At 40.1% G+C, this 17,851-nt stretch overlaps 1 protein-coding gene across 3 annotated transcripts in view; it reads right to left on the minus strand.

The window, feature by feature from the left end:
* The window catches only part of lingo1a (leucine rich repeat and Ig domain containing 1a), a 138,808-nt gene extending 121,164 nt beyond the window's left edge, over positions 1-17,644 (minus strand). Inside the window, exon 1 of one of the 3 annotated variants that reach the window (XM_035942458.2) lies at positions 17,381-17,644. The gene's annotated coding sequence lies outside the window, so the exon portion shown is untranslated. The remainder of the gene's footprint in view (positions 1-17,380) is intronic. The other 2 variants (XM_055009256.1, XM_023297273.3) reach the window with 2 other exon arrangements.
* Positions 17,645-17,851: the final 207 nt, after the last annotated feature.

Here is a 17,851-nt window from a genome sequence, read left to right on the forward strand (position 1 = left end):
TGTGATATCAGATCTGATCAGTGTAATGTAAACTCTCTCATGCAACAAAAACAAAAGTTCCATATCAAATGATATTTCAGGATTTGGGTCTGGTGTAAACAATTTCTGGTGCATTAAATGCTCTATTTTGGGCCCAGACAAAACTTGCTGGTCCTGGAGGCTTTGACAGTTACTGTAAGGATGTTTATCCAAAAGCAACAAACAGCAAACAGCTTGTACTAAAACTCTGGAAATGCAGGTCCTCTTGAAACAAATTTTAATAGGATGCATGTTTCAAGTGCCACTGATAAGACCATAAACACTAGCAACAAGCAGAGCATTCGATTTATTGAAAACTTTTGCTTATCTCATTTTGTCTTGTATACATACATATATCTGGCAGCACCATTTCCCTTTTCACAGATATGCTGAAAGTATTGAAAATGACAAATAATGACTGATAAAAGACTTCGGTTAAGTCAGGTAGTGAAAAGTGCGACAAAATGCACACTGAGAAGGGGAAAACACTGGTGGTGTGCTAAACTGGCTCCCCGTGGTAGAAGACAGTCCATCTGTTTGCAGTAGCACCGAGATGAGACGAAACTTTGATGATTTGTGCCAGGAAATTGGGCCACTGCAGCTGCAAAACAGTAACTAGATACAGAGACAAACTCTGGTGTAAATAAGATTGCAGAGACGTATGCTGACTGACATTGGATGAGATAGCAGTTATTGCAGTGATGACATCAGGCCATGAGCAAGTCCAGTTGGTATTTATATCAAATACTTACACGGAGTCATTTTGTTAATGAGTGCAAAGGATAGCATTGTCTTTATTTTAAAAACCCTAATTATGTATAATATGGAAAGTAATTTGATCCTCCAATTTAACATGTGATGCCACAGAAAAGGAAAAGGAAGATCTATGAGGTGTCACTGATGGGCTACTTCTAAATGTGTTTAATTACCACATCAGAAGCAGGCCAGGGTCATTTCTTTCTTTTATTCAGTGGTAAATTGAAGTTTATAGTATGAATTCTCTCAAGTAACCAGGTGATTACTGTGCAGATGCATGCTGCAGTGAATGCACAAAGAAGAAGGCTCATTTGCCCAGAACATGATCTAACATGAGATGGATCCTTTTTCCTTGTATTGATCCTACTGATGCCTGCTTTGAAACAGGACTTAGGCTGATGGTATCACCACATATTAATTCTCACGCCCCTTTCTCTCAGTTTTAGCCAAAGCCTGTGTCACGGCCGCTGGTAATTTTATGCTGTCTTATTTCTAGGGTGGATTCCTTTTGAACCTTTGTATGGGGAGATTGCATGCATGGGCCCAGCTGTGGCTGGTTTGGGAGCCTCTCTGGAACCCCAGCTGCCAGTCATCTCAGCTGATGAGTCTGGAGTAGAAGACCTGCACTCCAGCCCTTGTTCTCGCCGCCTCCCAACCCGTCTGATTGGGCCACCACCGTCGCAGTCATCGCTACACCTGAAGAGGATAAATCTGCAACCAAACTCTCGGTCGGGGCAGCTGGGATTTAATGTGACCAGTTTGCCCTGGTGCCTCTTTGTGTTACTGTGTGGTCCGTAGGTTAAATTCAAGCTTCTTTTAGTGGCTGCTATTTTGGTGTGGAGTTACTTGATGCGTGTTTCATTGGAGATGTGTGTTTTGAGGCACCAGTTTTATTTAACTAGTTTTGTGCACTATTCATGCATTTGTATTAGTTTCTGTTGTTTGTGATGGGTGTTGCTATCGTGTTCAGTTTTGGCTAGGGAGTTTAGTTTTGTATGTGTTTAGCTAGATTAGAAACTCTGGTAGCCTTTGTTTGGTTTTATTTTGTTCTTTGATTTAGCAACATCTTCCAGTTTTCTTGCTGGATCATTTATGTTAAACATGTCACTGGACAATAAATTGCTTTACCTAAACCAACTACATCTGGTTATTTTTGTTACTCCCAGCTGACCTTAGCGGTTGGATTGTAACAGCCTGTGAAATGACAAAACTGGAATTTAGCAAATGACCTCAAGCAACAGAGACAAAACTGCACTGTTATTTATATCTGATTCGATTAGTTTGAAAGATGAGAGTACAAAGAGAAAGGTATTGAATTGCATGTGAACTGTGCATACAAAATGGCCACAAAGTAGGTATTTCCACATGTTAAAAAAAAGCTGTAAATACACGTGTGTTGCCAGCTCACTATCTTATCAAAAACTCCAGATGGATGCACAATATATACAAGAAAATGACATGTATTCACGTGTGTTATTGCCTTTCCTCCTTCCTGCATTGATAATCGGACTCTATTTATCGACAGAGGTAGCTATCAAAAGACTTCAGAGGTATGCATCGGTTTCATATACGCCCCAAAACGATAATTTTCCCTTTAAATATAAAAATGGAGCTGCTCAAGACAACTTGTATTTCTCTGCTTTAACATAACAGATGTCAACAAGAATACCGGTCAGTAGCTACATTTGCAAGACATGATCCAACCGAAAGGTCATGAGACACCAAAAACAATCAGCTTATTCTTCAGATGCAAAATGTGCACCAGGAACTCTGCATAAGAGAAATATGCAGTGATTAATGATGTCTGGAAACAAGGATAGCAGAGACGGATAACCACACCTTTGAGCTGCAACACTCTGCTTTTCACTTTACAACTCTGGAATATATGTGCAGCATTTTCATGCCTCTTGTCATTATTTTCATATTCGTTATTATTCCCAGTGAAACGTGACCTAAGGTCTGTTTTTGCTTTGACAGTAATTGTATTGAAGAGATCACAATTTTCGGTAGAATCTGAACTCCATGATTAGGGATTTTTCTTTGTCTGTTTAGAAATTGGAATTTTCAGAGCCATGTCATAAAAACTAGTGTGCTCAGTGGAAATGTGTGACAAAGATTAACTTATTAGTCTTTCCGAGGAGGAATCAAGAATTAGCAGAAACTGACAACAATTAAAAAAGCCCAAAAAAAAAAAAAAAAAAAAGATACCTGGGAGGAATTCTTTTAGAATCAATTTCCAACCAGTTTCCAAACCAATCCCTGGCAGCAAACTGAAACCCTGTTGAAGTATTTGCTGGTTTTCAAGATGATATCATAGCAAAACACTCTTGTAGATAACTACATAAGTCATTTAAAGCAAAGCTGCTTGGCCAAGGTGAGTATGTGTGTAGGGTATGAAAGAGCTATTATCCACATGGAAACATTTCTCTCCATTTCACATATTTTTACACTGTTTGCCACATCGTACCATCCACAGTCCCAATTATATAAACACTTGAGCTTCGCCACTGTGAAAGCTGCTGCATTAGGGGACCAAGTGTTATTTCTTTCTCTCCTCATCTTCCCTTTCTTCACCCTGAGGGTTTCGTCCACTGTCTGCTCCTGTCGCAACGATTTCTCCACACTTTATGTCCTGCCACAACATTCCGTTTGAACTGAAAATACAGCGCAAATTACTGAAGCAAGACACTCTGAGAATGTGGCTCCAAGTCGTTTTTAAAGGCTTGTACAGGCCGGGAAATTAGTTGCCACAGAGCACAGAATTAGTGGTTTCTTGCAGTGCTTTAATGTCAGCAAGGACACAGATTTGCAAGGAATATTTTCAGCAGTGGATGTAACATGTTCATTATTTACTGGAAGTCACTCATCTTGGCAAAATATTAATATTTGAAGCCAAAAAAAACTAATTCTGACAAAAAAGTGTGTTAAAATGTGACAGAATAATACAGCAGTAGGCTTTTATGATAGTAGTTGTGGTTTCTGGTTGCCTTTTGTAAGATCCCCTCCCATGTGTTTTTCTTTTCTGCCGTGTTCCCCCTCTGTTTGTTTGTGAGTACATTCCAACACCCATACTACCACACTGTACAGTACACCAGAAAAAGATTTAGCCTCTCCCAATACATTGCATGTCAATGCAGTATGCCAAAAATACCAGCTTGTCCTACTACATCCAGTCTCATTTTGCAGTATGAAAGCCAGCATGCTTTTCTGGCTGTTTTGACCCACAATCTTTTGTGCTGCGAAATACATCGTCTCAGGTGTGTCACGCAAGCAACAAACTTTAGAGAGAGAGAGAGACAAAGAGCACAGGCAAGGAATTTCACACTGCAGATGCATTTATCAGTTAGACAGTCAAAGCTTAAGATGGAATATCATGATGAAATTTAATGTCCCAATAGTATGCAAACCTACATACTTTGTACGGGCAACTGTAGTGTGTACTGAAAGGAAAAAAACAAAGCAAGTCACTTGGAATTCAGGGTATGCGAACAGTACCTTACATGTCTCTTTTCAGTTACTTTATGTATGATTTTGAAGTTTTTTACCGTGTCTGTCTCTGCTGCTTGTTTATCCTGCATGTATGTGTTTTCCACCTTTTTGATAGCTGCCTGCACCCTGATCTGTTTCACCCATCTCATTCCTCTAATTTCAGCCCCCTCCTCTCTGCTCATGACCCAGAAATCAATCTTAGTGCAACATCACAAAGGACATCTCAATTCCTAAAATGCATATCGAGGAGAAAGGATGGAGGAGGCTGCCGGAGGAGCTATGATTGGGGATGTGCCGGTGTTAACTTCCGGCCGGAATATGCAAACGATGTCAGGAGAAGGACTGACAAATGTGCGTGAAGAATATTATGTATGTCACTCTTTATTTATGTCGTTCTCGCCTGTGTGCCTTTGTCTGTGCGGGTCTTTTATATCTCACCGCACACGTGTGTTAAATAAAAGAATGAAACATGTAGGCTGTGACAGTTGTACATTCCTGTCACATTATGTCACATCGTGAATTACATTAAAATTCAGCAGCCTACTGTGTGTTATCATGATCCCTGTTCTGCTCTTCTGACAGCAGTCATAAAATACAGTGGTATGTTAGAACAAAACAATGAACACACGCCACGTCATTTCAAAACAGTGGCTCTGTCTGAGGCGAAGAGGTCTCTTTTTGGTTAATACCTGTTGTCTCGACTCCTCTTTTCCTCATTTGTCTTCCTCACCTCCTCCACTAACATCTCTGGAGGGACATAGATGCAAGGAAAGGAACTGAGGACATGTAAATGTGAAGGTGGGTATATGTAGCTTTGTCTCCTTTTAGCGGTCAGTTTGTCCATTTACTTGCCTGTTGGCCACCTGTGTTTTCTGTTTTCAGCTCCCCGTTTTTTTTGGATTCAGTTTTCCTTGGATTTGTTTTTCTTCATTTATGGACTGACCCTGTTTATTCCTGGACCTTCTGGCTGCCTTTGTTTACAATTTTTATTCCCTGTCCCCGTCAGTAAGTTTTATTACATTTTCAATTATTTGCTCTGCCTGCTTGTGAGTCCCCACATCTGCATTTGGGTCCTTCTTCCTGTACAATATAACAGCTCTGGCTGTACACAGAAAACAAGAAATGCACTCAAAGTACGCAAGTGACCATTTTTGCTTAATGTTGCTAACAAACAGACAAACAAACCAACGCTGATCATCACATAACTCAGCCGAGGCTCTGCCTCCTTGGCGGAGCAACAAACACAAAGAAACACATGACCTGCTAAATGCCTGCTAAACAACAGCGAAACACACCTTTTTTTTTTTACTGATACATTTACCAGCAGTTTCTCTCCATATTAGACACTCTGGAGGCTGCACATTTAGCACATCTTCTTACTATGCATTTGAGGACATTGTGGCTTTCTGGTCCCCAACACAACTACAGGGAATTAGCATCAGCATCCTGCACTATAGAGACAGATCAACATACTCAGGATTTCTTTTTGTTATCTGGTTTCACTAAACTGAACAACTGCAGTCAGGTTAAGTGGTCACACAAAGCTGGTTATCAGCTCAGTAAATCAAACCATGGTTTACATGGTTTAAGCGACCACCACATGCACATGAAAGGAGAGATGTTGGCAATCGACCAATCACAAATATGGACAGGTGTAGAGCTGCAAATTTCTTACAAGAAGAAATCCTACAGTAAAAAAGGAGTTTGAAAAGATATTTCAAGCTAAAGCTGCTGCAGCCAATGTCAGGATGGGGAAAAAAAGCATACATTTGTGTATACGCTACTTAGATGCAGTTTCCTTAGTCAAAATAAAAGGTTTAGTTTAAGTGTCATCATGCATCACAAGATTGTATAACGACAGTACAGATGTAGTCCCTTTCAGGTACCCACAAAAAAGATTTAAAAACAAACAGTCAAGTGATAAAAAATGTATTTCATTTCATTGTTTTCATTGTGATGTTTTGGATCATTTTAGAAATCTTGCATCTCATTTGTTTGGCATGTTAGGCAGTTTCAGCATTATTCAAAACAGTAATTAAATGTAGGCCATATGGATTTGGTGCTTTAATCAGTTGCTGTTGGGTTTGGATTATAACTTCCCACAAGGGCATATAAGACAATGCATCTCAAAAAAGTCTTACCTTCCCCTGATGCTGTTGCACCCTGAGCACCATGTGATCGTCCAGGAATGGTGAAGCCATTTTCCAAGAGAACTGACTGGTCAGTAGGCAGTGTTTCATTATACACTGATCTGTTTTTTCAAACATAGCCTGCTCTGGAGCAGGTTCAGCATAAGTTATCATGCCCCAGTAAGAAGTGAACCAACGTGGTAGAACTCCAAAACCTGTTTTGTAGCTCAGACCCCCAACGTTAAAAAATGTAAATAAAATTTGTAAGACCAAAATGCATTTGGCAAAGTCTTGGCAGAGTTACCATTATCTTACACACTACTGCAGTATTGTACCAGTGGATAACCAGACAATGTTAAGTCCAACAGAAATTAACAAATCAACACATTTACCTGCATTTTACCATCCTCACGGAATGCTTTATAGACCTAAGTGGGAAATTATGCAGAATTTACAATGGGTTCACCACCCGGCTCCACTTGGACTCTCATTGATACCTTATTTGAAGTTTTCACTCACATTACTGTGAGACACTTTGGATGAAAGCGACCAAAAAATGGAAAATGTTATGCATATTTTTTGACAGTGTTGAAATTAGAAAGGGTTATACTTACTCTCTCTCTCTCACAGTCATACCCACACACACACACACACGCACACACACACACACACATGCACACACACACACAGCGATTCATGGCTGTGTCCTCTCATACAGTGCAAGTCAGATTAAGAGCAAAGAGGGGGCACTTCGATTACAGCAGTAAAATGACCCGCTTCACACAAAGTTCACCTCATTCTGGTTGCAAATTAAATGTCGGCTTTGGTTTAGAGAGCACAGCAGGTACCCTCACAGAATACCAATATGCTGTAACCATTCGTCTACAACAACTTTGTAACCCCATAGGGTTGTTTAACGGAATCAGTTCAACTGAGGTTTTGCTTTCAATGTATTTGCTTTTTCAGGTACATTATTGTATGCTGACATGTGTCACACTTAGATCTAGAATAGATGATCAAGTCTCAATCCTCACAATGGGAAAATATAAACCTGTCTCGTTTTCTGACCTTATACTTAAATTTAGCCGAAATTAGAATGAAAAAATAAATCATTAGTAGATCATTATTTTTCCAATGCTTTATCTGACCTTGACCTGAGGTCTGAACACGGCATACAGGTGTCATCATGGTGGATGCTCCTATACAAACCACAGAGAGGGAATATCGTACTTTAACCTGCCAGTGTAATTCTCAATAATCAACACACTATCACAATCATTACAGAGTTATTATCCTGTCCTTTAAAAGCTGGTCACCTGTGTATTTTTTTGAAATTCTCATAAGATCCAGGGCATAATGTTTTGAACCACAGGAAGCCCAGCCTGTAATAACATCTTCCCACAGACCCCTTCACAGACAGATCTCTGCTGGTTCACCAGTGCCACTTAACTCGCTGCTCTGAGGGTCTATTCCAATTTGGCTTAAGTGTGGAAAGCTCACCTGAGCCTGGTCCACTTAAGGTCGTTACATCTGAAAAGACTGCAGATTCTGAGGGCAACCACTACCTGAACCTCGTCCATCTAAATCTTCTTTCTGCAGCTCCTAACAGCGTTCAGAGTGATGAGTAGTAATGCAGAGTTAATGTCATGCTATGCAAAGTGTTGCTGCTACTCATTTGCAAACACATGCTACCAACATGTAGCATGATGCACGACCACTTATGCAAAACCAGAAACGGATAAAGCATACAACAAACAAAGCTATGTGTACTCTATGTACATGACACATAAATGTATTTATTGTAAACAACATTGTTGATGAAAATAACCTACTTTTAGTGGCTGCTCACCAACTACAAACTACATACGATATATGTAGCCCAATTTTAGATTAGTAAGTACCAACTACAGACTGCATCAACTATCAGAAAACACCTCTCCTGAGTCTCCTCCAAGGGAAAGAAACTCAGTGAAATCTCTGCCAGAGAGGATAAGCTGGTCTAGACTTTGTCATAAAGTGGCTTCCCATGAGAGGCCTGGTATGATAAATTATTATCAAGTGAAGAAGGTGAATCTGATTATTACTGCTGAAACATACTGAGGCATGAGTACCATGCAGTCAAAGCCAAAATTGCTGAAAAAGACAGACTGAGAAGTATGACTGCAAAGAAGTGGTGACTGATGAAATTAAGCTAAAAATCGTTCAGGTTCAAAGCTCTGCCCATTGGACACAGGTGTTTTTATTTCACCATGGATAATTAGCCTTCTGCTCAGGTGGACTCAGAGCTGTGTGATGACTGAAATGAAATGATACCAACAAAGTCCATGTACTAATAACGCTAATGAAGTTGGAAAGCACCTAGCAGGTGCACCCAACAGGTGCAACAAAACTATTAGGAGAGTGAGGGAGATGTTAAACAAGCATGTCTTTATACACCCACACAGTCCTAAAAAGAAATCTAATCAGGCACTGTGAGTGAATATGCCTGTGAAAGAAGGACAATGGCATGTAGAGGATTTAGACAACTGAATTTTCTCCAGAACCAATGATGGAATTCAGTGACACGAGGAAACGATGTGCAGTCAGCTACAAGGAAAGTGAGAAGTATTGAAATGCCTTAACAATTTTTGAATAGAGGGCTGTATAAGCAGATAACAGAGAGATAAAAATCGGCCCTAATGTTTCACCATGCAACATTCTATAGGAGAACAGAATGCACAGGAGCCGAAATTAGCACACAGACAACAAGAAAAGCACTCAGAGAGTGCACTACTCCACCAAAGCTTTTCATTCCCCCATACGGCATAAGAAATGCAGCATATTTTTGTAGAAATACAGCATTTTTTTTTTTTATTAGTTATTGATGATCAGAAATCATGGCAACACAGAATGTGACCATTTAATATAGATGTACCCATAAACAAAATGACTTTGCAGTGAGCAAAGGCATGTGTTATGCATGTGGATGTTTTATACGGATACCAAATCACATGACCTAAATATGTAGCGGCGGGAATTGATGGAACTCGGAAACACCCCCACAATTTAATCAATTGTTCCTTGTATCATTTTCAGTAAGTCCACAGCAGTGGATTTGTAGTGGGATCACAATCATGTGATCATCAGCAGGCAGCTGACGTAGTGTTCACGTGTTGTCACGTGTTGACGGCGTGCTGCTATCTTGCAATGACACGGAAATCCTTAACAAATCCGTGGATCCAGACTATAAGCCGCATCACTGCCAAAATCTAATCAGTTGGTCCTTGTGTCATTTCTGATCTTCCCTGAAAATTTCATCCAAATCCGTTGGTCTGTTTTTGAGTAATGCTGCGCACAGACGGACAAACATACGCTGATAGCAACACAATTCCACCGCATTCCTTGGCGGAGTAATAAAGTTTCTCAACATTTTGACCTCAGGAGCTGGAAAGCTTTTATATCATCATATCAATTTAAGTATGACATATCCTTGTATATTATTTTCACCAGCATAGGGGAGATCCTAACCTGCATTTTTATTACCTGTACCTTAATCAGCGGAACAATAATACACTAGTCTTACAAATCTCTGAGGGCGAAGTCTGTCTGCATATCAAATGACTCCACATGGGGATCCAGAGCTAAGAGACTAGAGGCAATCTGAAATGCAAAGTGCTGTACATACAATACATTCTAAATCTATTTTGTCTGTAATCTATTTAACATATTTTGTCACAGTATGCACTGGCCTGCTCCAGTATAATTAGATAAAAAGGATGATAAATTTATCTGAATAATCAGCAGGATTCATTGAATTAATCAACACACTAGTGCAAAGCCCGTGTTATTCTGCCTTGACACTTGAATATTAGAATGTGCTCATTTATGAATAAAGGATTTTTACTTATTTATTTAAACCTGGACTGAAAGAGATTGTCGTGTACAAAAAGGTAAAAAAAAAAAAAAAAAAAAAAAAGAATTCCTGATGGAAAAACGGCCAACCAAGATGAGTGTACAGCACTGACCAGAATACTAATGATGACACAGAACTGGCGAGGAAAAGACAAGGGAAGAAGCAACTGTCTGTCACATAAAAACCCTGGACTGCCTGAGCTCTGTTAAAGCACACACATGGTGACAGTTTTTCAGCAGCTATCGGCCCGGTGGCATTTTTTAAACATCTGTTGCCTTTTTTTTGTTGTTTGTTTGTTTGTGTGTGCTGAATTTACATGAGCTCTAGATGTCTGCAGCTCTCAGTTTCTTTTTTCTTTTCTTTTTTCTGGTGAACATAAGGCCTGCTTTGACCATTTTCGTGGTATCTGAACAGATATCTTAGTGATTCACAACAAAACTTTTGCAAAGGCCTATGCTTGCTGGAATATGTAATGATCAGGCTTCATTTGCCAGTTGTCTTTTTTTCTTTCTTTTCACACAGTAAACACCAAACTGCCAGCTCAGCTGCTAACAAGCTCATACACATGTTCATTTGACTGTGAAAATGAAAACAGTGAGTTCATCCACTCTGCTATACTATCACACTTATGTGTAATTTTAAAAGCCATCCAATTAACTATGTCAGCCCTTGGACCAACTGGGCAAATAAGTGATGCTGGTTCTCACCTTCTACACCTCATTATATACCTCCAATGCACTGCAATGTGGCCTTCATGATTGAAAGAAAAAAGAAAAAGTAAAGTATTGACTTTACATTTCACACGTACGCTTCAAATACTTTCAGATGGTGCTTTCTCCTGACGCGCTGATCCAAAAATAGAGCTCTGGGTGCATCGTCCATGATAATTAGAAACATTGGCAGCTTGCTTTAGCCTGTGTTTTCACTCTCAACTGACGCTGATCATAGTGGAGACTTCAGAACAGTCAGGACTGGGAAATGATCCAGGAATGACGCTCGTGGTGGAGGCACCTCTCACCCAGCTGTGCTTATGTAATATTCTAGCTCTTTTGAGCCTGAAATTAATCTAAAACAAATAAATACTATTTTCATGGTTTAATTATATCTTTTTTTTAGCATGTTTCCAAGCAAGCCGTGAGTGCTGCAGCTTTTGAAATATTCGTCACGGAGCAGGATTTGTAATGAGTGTGTGTTCCAGGGTGTCGGAGTAACACACAATGGGAGAGGGAAGAGGTCTCAGCTAAAGTGAAATGTCGTTTCTGAATTTACCTCCAACTGTGAGCGTGTGCGTCCGTGAATGGGGTGGATGTCGAATGGCCAATTTCAAGCTTAAAAAGTGAGCCAAGAAGGCAATATTTTAATAATGACTGTTTGTAAGTCATCAGCATGACTCACTGACGTAACGTTTTCAAAGGCTCGGCACACACGGATCATTCATACAGATGGTCTCAGTTTTCTTCACACATTAGGACAGACAATTGTCTAAAATATATAACCTGTGGAGACTGTGAAACTGCATATTGATAGTGGATCAAGGGGCGCATTGTGTTGCCTAACAGGTGTGGAAATCTCCAGCACTCACATGCACGTCACGAATTGTGCAAAAACTGGTCTGAGAAATTGCATCTGACATTTGGTCCCACGCTTTTTGACAAAAGCAAATTGATGGTGGGCTAAGCTGAGCATCACAGTGGAGAAAATCTGAAATTAAATTAAGAGAAAATGTGTGATAGTTGGCAACTATTTGACACAGAGCTTTCCAGTCGGCTATTTGTGACTAGGAAGGAAGCTGACTTAGTTTGGTGAAATGTTTGTTGTTGGCTGCGTTTAGAACGCCACAGGGGAATTCAGATTTACCATAAATATAAATGGCCTTCTATTAATACTAAACTACAGCTTTACATGTTAAAGACTAGCATCTACAAAGCCTCTCAATGTTTCTTCACTCGGGCATCTGGACAATCAGTTGAGATTTCTCCAATCCAACTTCCCCCTAATTTCAGCAGGAGTCTTGGTACGTGTGCCAGCAATCAAAGAGAATCTATTGAGCTTCAAGCGAGAAGTATTGTTTGTTCCTTTGTTCAGCTGTTAGTAATCGGCTGGCACAAACAATTTTGACGAAACTAATAGTTGAGAGGAAAGGCCAAAGACTTTGCAAAATTAGACTGAAAAGTGACTTACCACAGTGAGGCTGCATCTTTGAGGCAAGGCAAGAAAATACAGAATTCACAGCAGAATCGTGTCAAATGCAGAAGTTCTCTTCAGGTGTATCTGACTCAATGCATGCATATCCCCTTCTCAGTAATACTCTCTGTTGGAAGCAGCTTCACTCAGCTGTGGCTTAGTGAGACAAAAACTGTATTTCACTGTGTGACACAAAAGGAAGAGAGCTGATGCTTCTTTTTCCCAGTGTGAATCTAATGAACACAAGCAGCGTTGGCTCATGTGCCTCCATTTTCTAGGTGTATATCCACAACTCAGGAAGCAGAGGCATATATTATTCAAGTGCATTAAAGTGCCTTTTCAACAAACACTCTCCACATTATGATCAATAAAAGCAGCAGTGTGTTGTGTCCCAGTAATTACACTGCACTGGGCATTTTTTTAAATGGAGGCCAGGCTTCATTTAGGAGATGGAATTAGATTATTCATAACGAGATTAGGCCTGCTCATCATGTCATAGTGCAAACAGGTTTGTACACGTCGTAGTTCTTGAATTATACCATAGAAAAATGATTCAGAGTTGTGATAAGCATCTTGTTTTGCTCATGCACCAAGCTTAAGCTTTACAGTTTTCACAGCAAATGAAGGATGTACAATGTACTCTCCATGCACAATGGGGTTCTGGTGTTGTCATTACAGTTCTCCCGTCTTTGTGTGATACTTGTGATGCTCTGCAGTGTCCATTAGAGGATAAATCACTGTGCTGTGCCCGGTTAAAAATACTCTGATCATTGAGCATCTGTGCTTTCCTACTTCCTATTTCAAATAAACAAATAAATTGCACTTTACATAAGAGGCTTGCTCTTATGAAATAAGGCACATTTTATCGAATCCAGCAGCTCACTATATCACAAGAAAATTAACAAGCCCCACATACAGTGAAAAGTGGTGTATTTATGGTAAAGATGCTGTTTCCCTTGACATGCTATATCTCAAATTTTCCAGTCCTGTATGTCAGGATGCACAGGGATGGCAGGTTTCCCACTTTGCCCTCTGAGTGTAAATGGACAAATCTGTCCATCTAAAAAGACAGCATTAGCTGAATGCAGCATATGTTTATGTTTTCTTTTTTCTCTAATTATCAGGAAGTAGTCTAATTATAGTACCAGGAAGCATCTAAAGCCCCATTCACACGTACAGTTGAACACTGGATTCTTAACTTAAACAAGAAGAAAATAAGTTTCCAAGCTCAGATGAATATGTAAACGATGTGCTTTATGGGCCACTCGTTGTAATTCTGAAAATGCTGCAGTGCAGATGCAAAAGATCCCTGTAATCTAAAATGTAGTGTCAGAGATGTTGCACATGCCACCCAAAAAACTGTACAGTAACTATCTACCTACTGGTTTATTTTAGTCGTATAAACAGATAAACTGATTAATGCATATTGTTAATCCTTTGCTTATTCATCATTAAGAATGACAAAAATATCTGAATAATATCTGATTTGCCCTTTGATTGAATTTCCCATTGAGGCAATGCATCTACAAAAGAAATAGGGCAACAGAGGAGGCATTTTAATTCGATTTTGTAGGACAACAAAAGGTCAGCGAGGGGTGAGTCTTTTCCTGTGACTGTAACATATAAGAATCACTACTGCGTTAGCCTAGTGCATCAAACTACAGCAGATAAAAGCTGGACCTGAATTATTTATGCAATTTCCAATTTATACCATTTATATTTGCTCAGCCAGCCAGAAAAAAAACCCAGGCAGGGGAAGTGAATAAATAGTGCTCTCTCATCCTTTACGAACAACTGCTGAGTAATGTCCTCACCCCCCAACGGCTGCACACTACAGTTATGTTTGACAAATGTTACCTGAGTGTGTCAGGGAGAGAGAACCAGACAATGTGGTTTTGAAAATGTTTTTAATTTGGTATTTATTATCACTGTCTATTATGTTTAGTGTGAAAAATGATTAAATGTTTAACACAACTTAGGAGAAATTACAGTAATGTTTTTTTTCCTGTTTACAACAAATTACAGAAAGAGAATATAGAATACTTCAATACAAGTCACTCAAAAATGTCAACAATGAATTCTAAAACAGGTTATAGGATGTTGCATACTTTAGAGGTAATTAACTATAAGCTTTGCCAAATAACTGCATCTGTTTTTCGTTGTTTTTTTTTTCTGCTGTAGGCCGTAAATAACCATTGTCAAGTTTATCAAAGCTTGTTTAACTGAATTAGTTTTAACCATCATAGAGAGCGTTTTACATTTATGGATACGACCTCAGCTATAAACTGTTTGGATTTGTTTATCAGTAAATGGAAGATGGCTGGTCCATCAGCAATCAAAAATGCACTCAAAATATTTTCACATTATGTGTTAAATTGTCTCACCAGGAAGCCCAGTGGGATGAGAAACTCAAATCCATAGAACTTTGCAATGCTAGTGCACCACTACGGACACCATTAGCTGTGAATTGCTGTAACTAATTTGCCAACTTCATTTCATGCATCATGGTAAATCATGAAACCACCATCGGTAATAACCATTATTCGCTGTAATGGCCTTGAGAATAACTGCCTTGGAAGTTGAGGAAAAATGAGTAGTTAATTTCTCATTTGGTGATGGGCAGTATCAGTGCTTCTTGGCTGTGGGTGGAGAAGCGTTCATGGGCAGCATGAGTCACTCTTGGATGCAAGTCACTCACTGCATGACGGCTTTTACTGCAGCCGAGTAGGGCAAAAATGACTCCTGATAGCCACATTAAGATACATCCTGTGCATGTGTGTGTGTGTGTGTGTGTGTGTGTGTGTGTGTGTTAGACTCAGTGAGAAAGAAGGAGGCATCACTTCAAAATGTACAAAATAAACCAATCAATTAGAAGAATACCTCTGGTTCAAAATATGATGAATCAGCTTTGAATTTAACAGCGTTGCCTTCTGGGATATCTTCCCGATTCAGTCTTTCATCCACATTAAATCTTTCATAAAAGCTTCACTTAGCAAAATCAGATCCATGTTGTTTATTTTAAAACCCATAAATCCATACTAATACTGCACTGAAGTATTTCAGATTGGCTCTCTAAACCGACAAACAATTAAAGCAGTGAATATGTGATTCACTAATTACACAAACCCATTCAATACTCTGCATTTGAGCCAATCTGCCTGCATACTTGTCATTACCATTGCCAATGTAACTACAGATCTGCAATACAACCAGAGAAAGCACGAGCATGCACCTGTATTTCAATATGCAGCAGTGTACGCCAACCTTGCCCAAGTGCTGGTAAGGAATTATAAATGAAACAGAAGAAGGTCTACCTAAGGTGGGGTAATTTGATTTATCTTTTATTATTTTTCCATCCTCTGGTGTTATCATGGCTTCTCCTCTGAAATGGGAAATGAGATAAATATTGATGTCCTTTACAGGAAATGCAACCTGGCATGTGTGAGATGCAGGTCCTGATCTATCTATCCCATGTTTTCCTTTAGGGAGTGTGGGTGTATGTGTAAACTGACCCCCTGCCAAAAGCCTGAGCCTCAGAAGAAGTTTGCCTGCCTTAAAGCTCTCTCTGAGGCGTAATAGGATGCTCTCGCCTTCTCAGTCTTTCCCATCTATTGTCTCTGGCTTCCTGTCAATCTTTACTTGCTGTATTCTCTCTCATTTGTTCTCTCCCATCTCCACCTTCCACCAGCAATCTCTGCCTCTCTCTCTCTTCCTCCCTCTCTCTTACCAGCACTAGCTTCCCCTTCTCTGTCTTCTTTTGGATACCAAGATCTCTCACCCTCTCTTCTAACAATCTCTTCTCTCCCTGTAGAGTTCGTAGAGACTAGAGTGAGAGATGAACAGAGAATAGCAAGACGCCAGTTAGATAAAAGGAAGAAAAAAAAATCCAGCATGACAACCGGACCAAAATAGTAACATCAACTTTGCTTCCAATTGAGAAAGTGAGGTAAAAAAAAAAAAAAAAAGTGAAATAAACACAGCATCTTTATCAATTTCTAATTAACATTATATATCCCAGAGACAGGAATTTTAGCACAGTATAAATTAATAAAATAACTGAATGTCTTCCTCTTGACACGTTCCTATGATCTACAAGTCAGCCATCTGAAATCAGTGCCAGATTATCTTGTTTCAAGTCAGAGCTGGTCTCTAAAGGCCCCGTCAGGTAATCAAGTCAACATGATGGGAAGCTGCAATTTCACACCTCAACTGAAGCCAAGAATGTCTGCAAGAATATGTGGAGGTATGCAGGCAAGCATCCAGGGAAGGAATCTGAGTCCCACTTTGTCGCATCACACCTACATGAGCACCTACACACACACAGACACACACACACTGTACAGACACAAATTCACACATTTCCTTGCTTTCTTCTGTGCTATAAACAGAAGGCAGCACACACAGAAATACACTTATTCATGTTTAATTCTGCACACTATCAGAATCTTTCCCCTTTAATGACAAAGTGACTCACTGTCAGCATTCATAAATGGCCAAAACTAACAACACTCCTCACAGGTAGACTATGCAAAGTTGTCATCAAGGAGCTGGGAGCTGGAAATAACAGCAGATCAATAGCAAGTAGCAAGTGGAGCAAACCCCCCCATCCCACCCCACCCCCCAGCTTCTAACAGCATGAGCAACGCTGCTGGTGTCGGCAAACGTTTCTGTTCCCTGCTCCTCTCCCTTACACTCTCTCAGACTCCCCAGCCAGCCCATTCTCATTTTCACCCTCTCTCTGTGTCCTAAATAGCATGCCCTGCTTCATTTAACTGCTCCCTCATTCCATAATGTGTGCTGCCTGCACCTGTCAATATGTTATGAAAAGTAAATCAGGTAGAGAGTGCAAGTAAAGGACACAGATATACAGAAAGAGTGTGTGAGAGGCAGAGTGAGAGAGAGATATCCTTACCAGAGCTGTGACGAAGGAAATCCAGAAATTGCTTGCTTCATTCCACAGTGACTGCTCATTAAATCCAATATACTGGGGAAAGGATTGAAGATTCCATCGAGATGCTGCCCCAAGAGGAGGAAAATGAGATTCTTGAATGGAGGGATTTTGGAGGGATGTTAAAAAATGTGGTAAATATGCATCAGGAGAAGGATCTGATAGCCAAGTCCAGAGCACTTCATGAGTCCTTCCCGTCAGCTGCAGAGCCACACGTGTATACACACTGACACATGCAGTTCACATACACAGTTCACGCACATACACGCTCACACTCACACACACACAGACACATAGGGAGGGTGTATCCTGTGTTAGTCTCTGCTAGGCTGAAAGATTGAGGGAGAACGAAGGAGGGATGGAGACAGGAGGAAAGAGAGACAGAGAGGAAGGGAGGGGATCTGGAGGAGGGCAAGGTGGAGGGAGGAGCTGCAG

This window comes from Amphiprion ocellaris, chromosome 3 (assembly GCF_022539595.1).
Source record: "Amphiprion ocellaris isolate individual 3 ecotype Okinawa chromosome 3, ASM2253959v1, whole genome shotgun sequence".
In the NCBI taxonomy this organism is placed as follows: Eukaryota; Metazoa; Chordata; class Actinopteri; family Pomacentridae; genus Amphiprion; species Amphiprion ocellaris.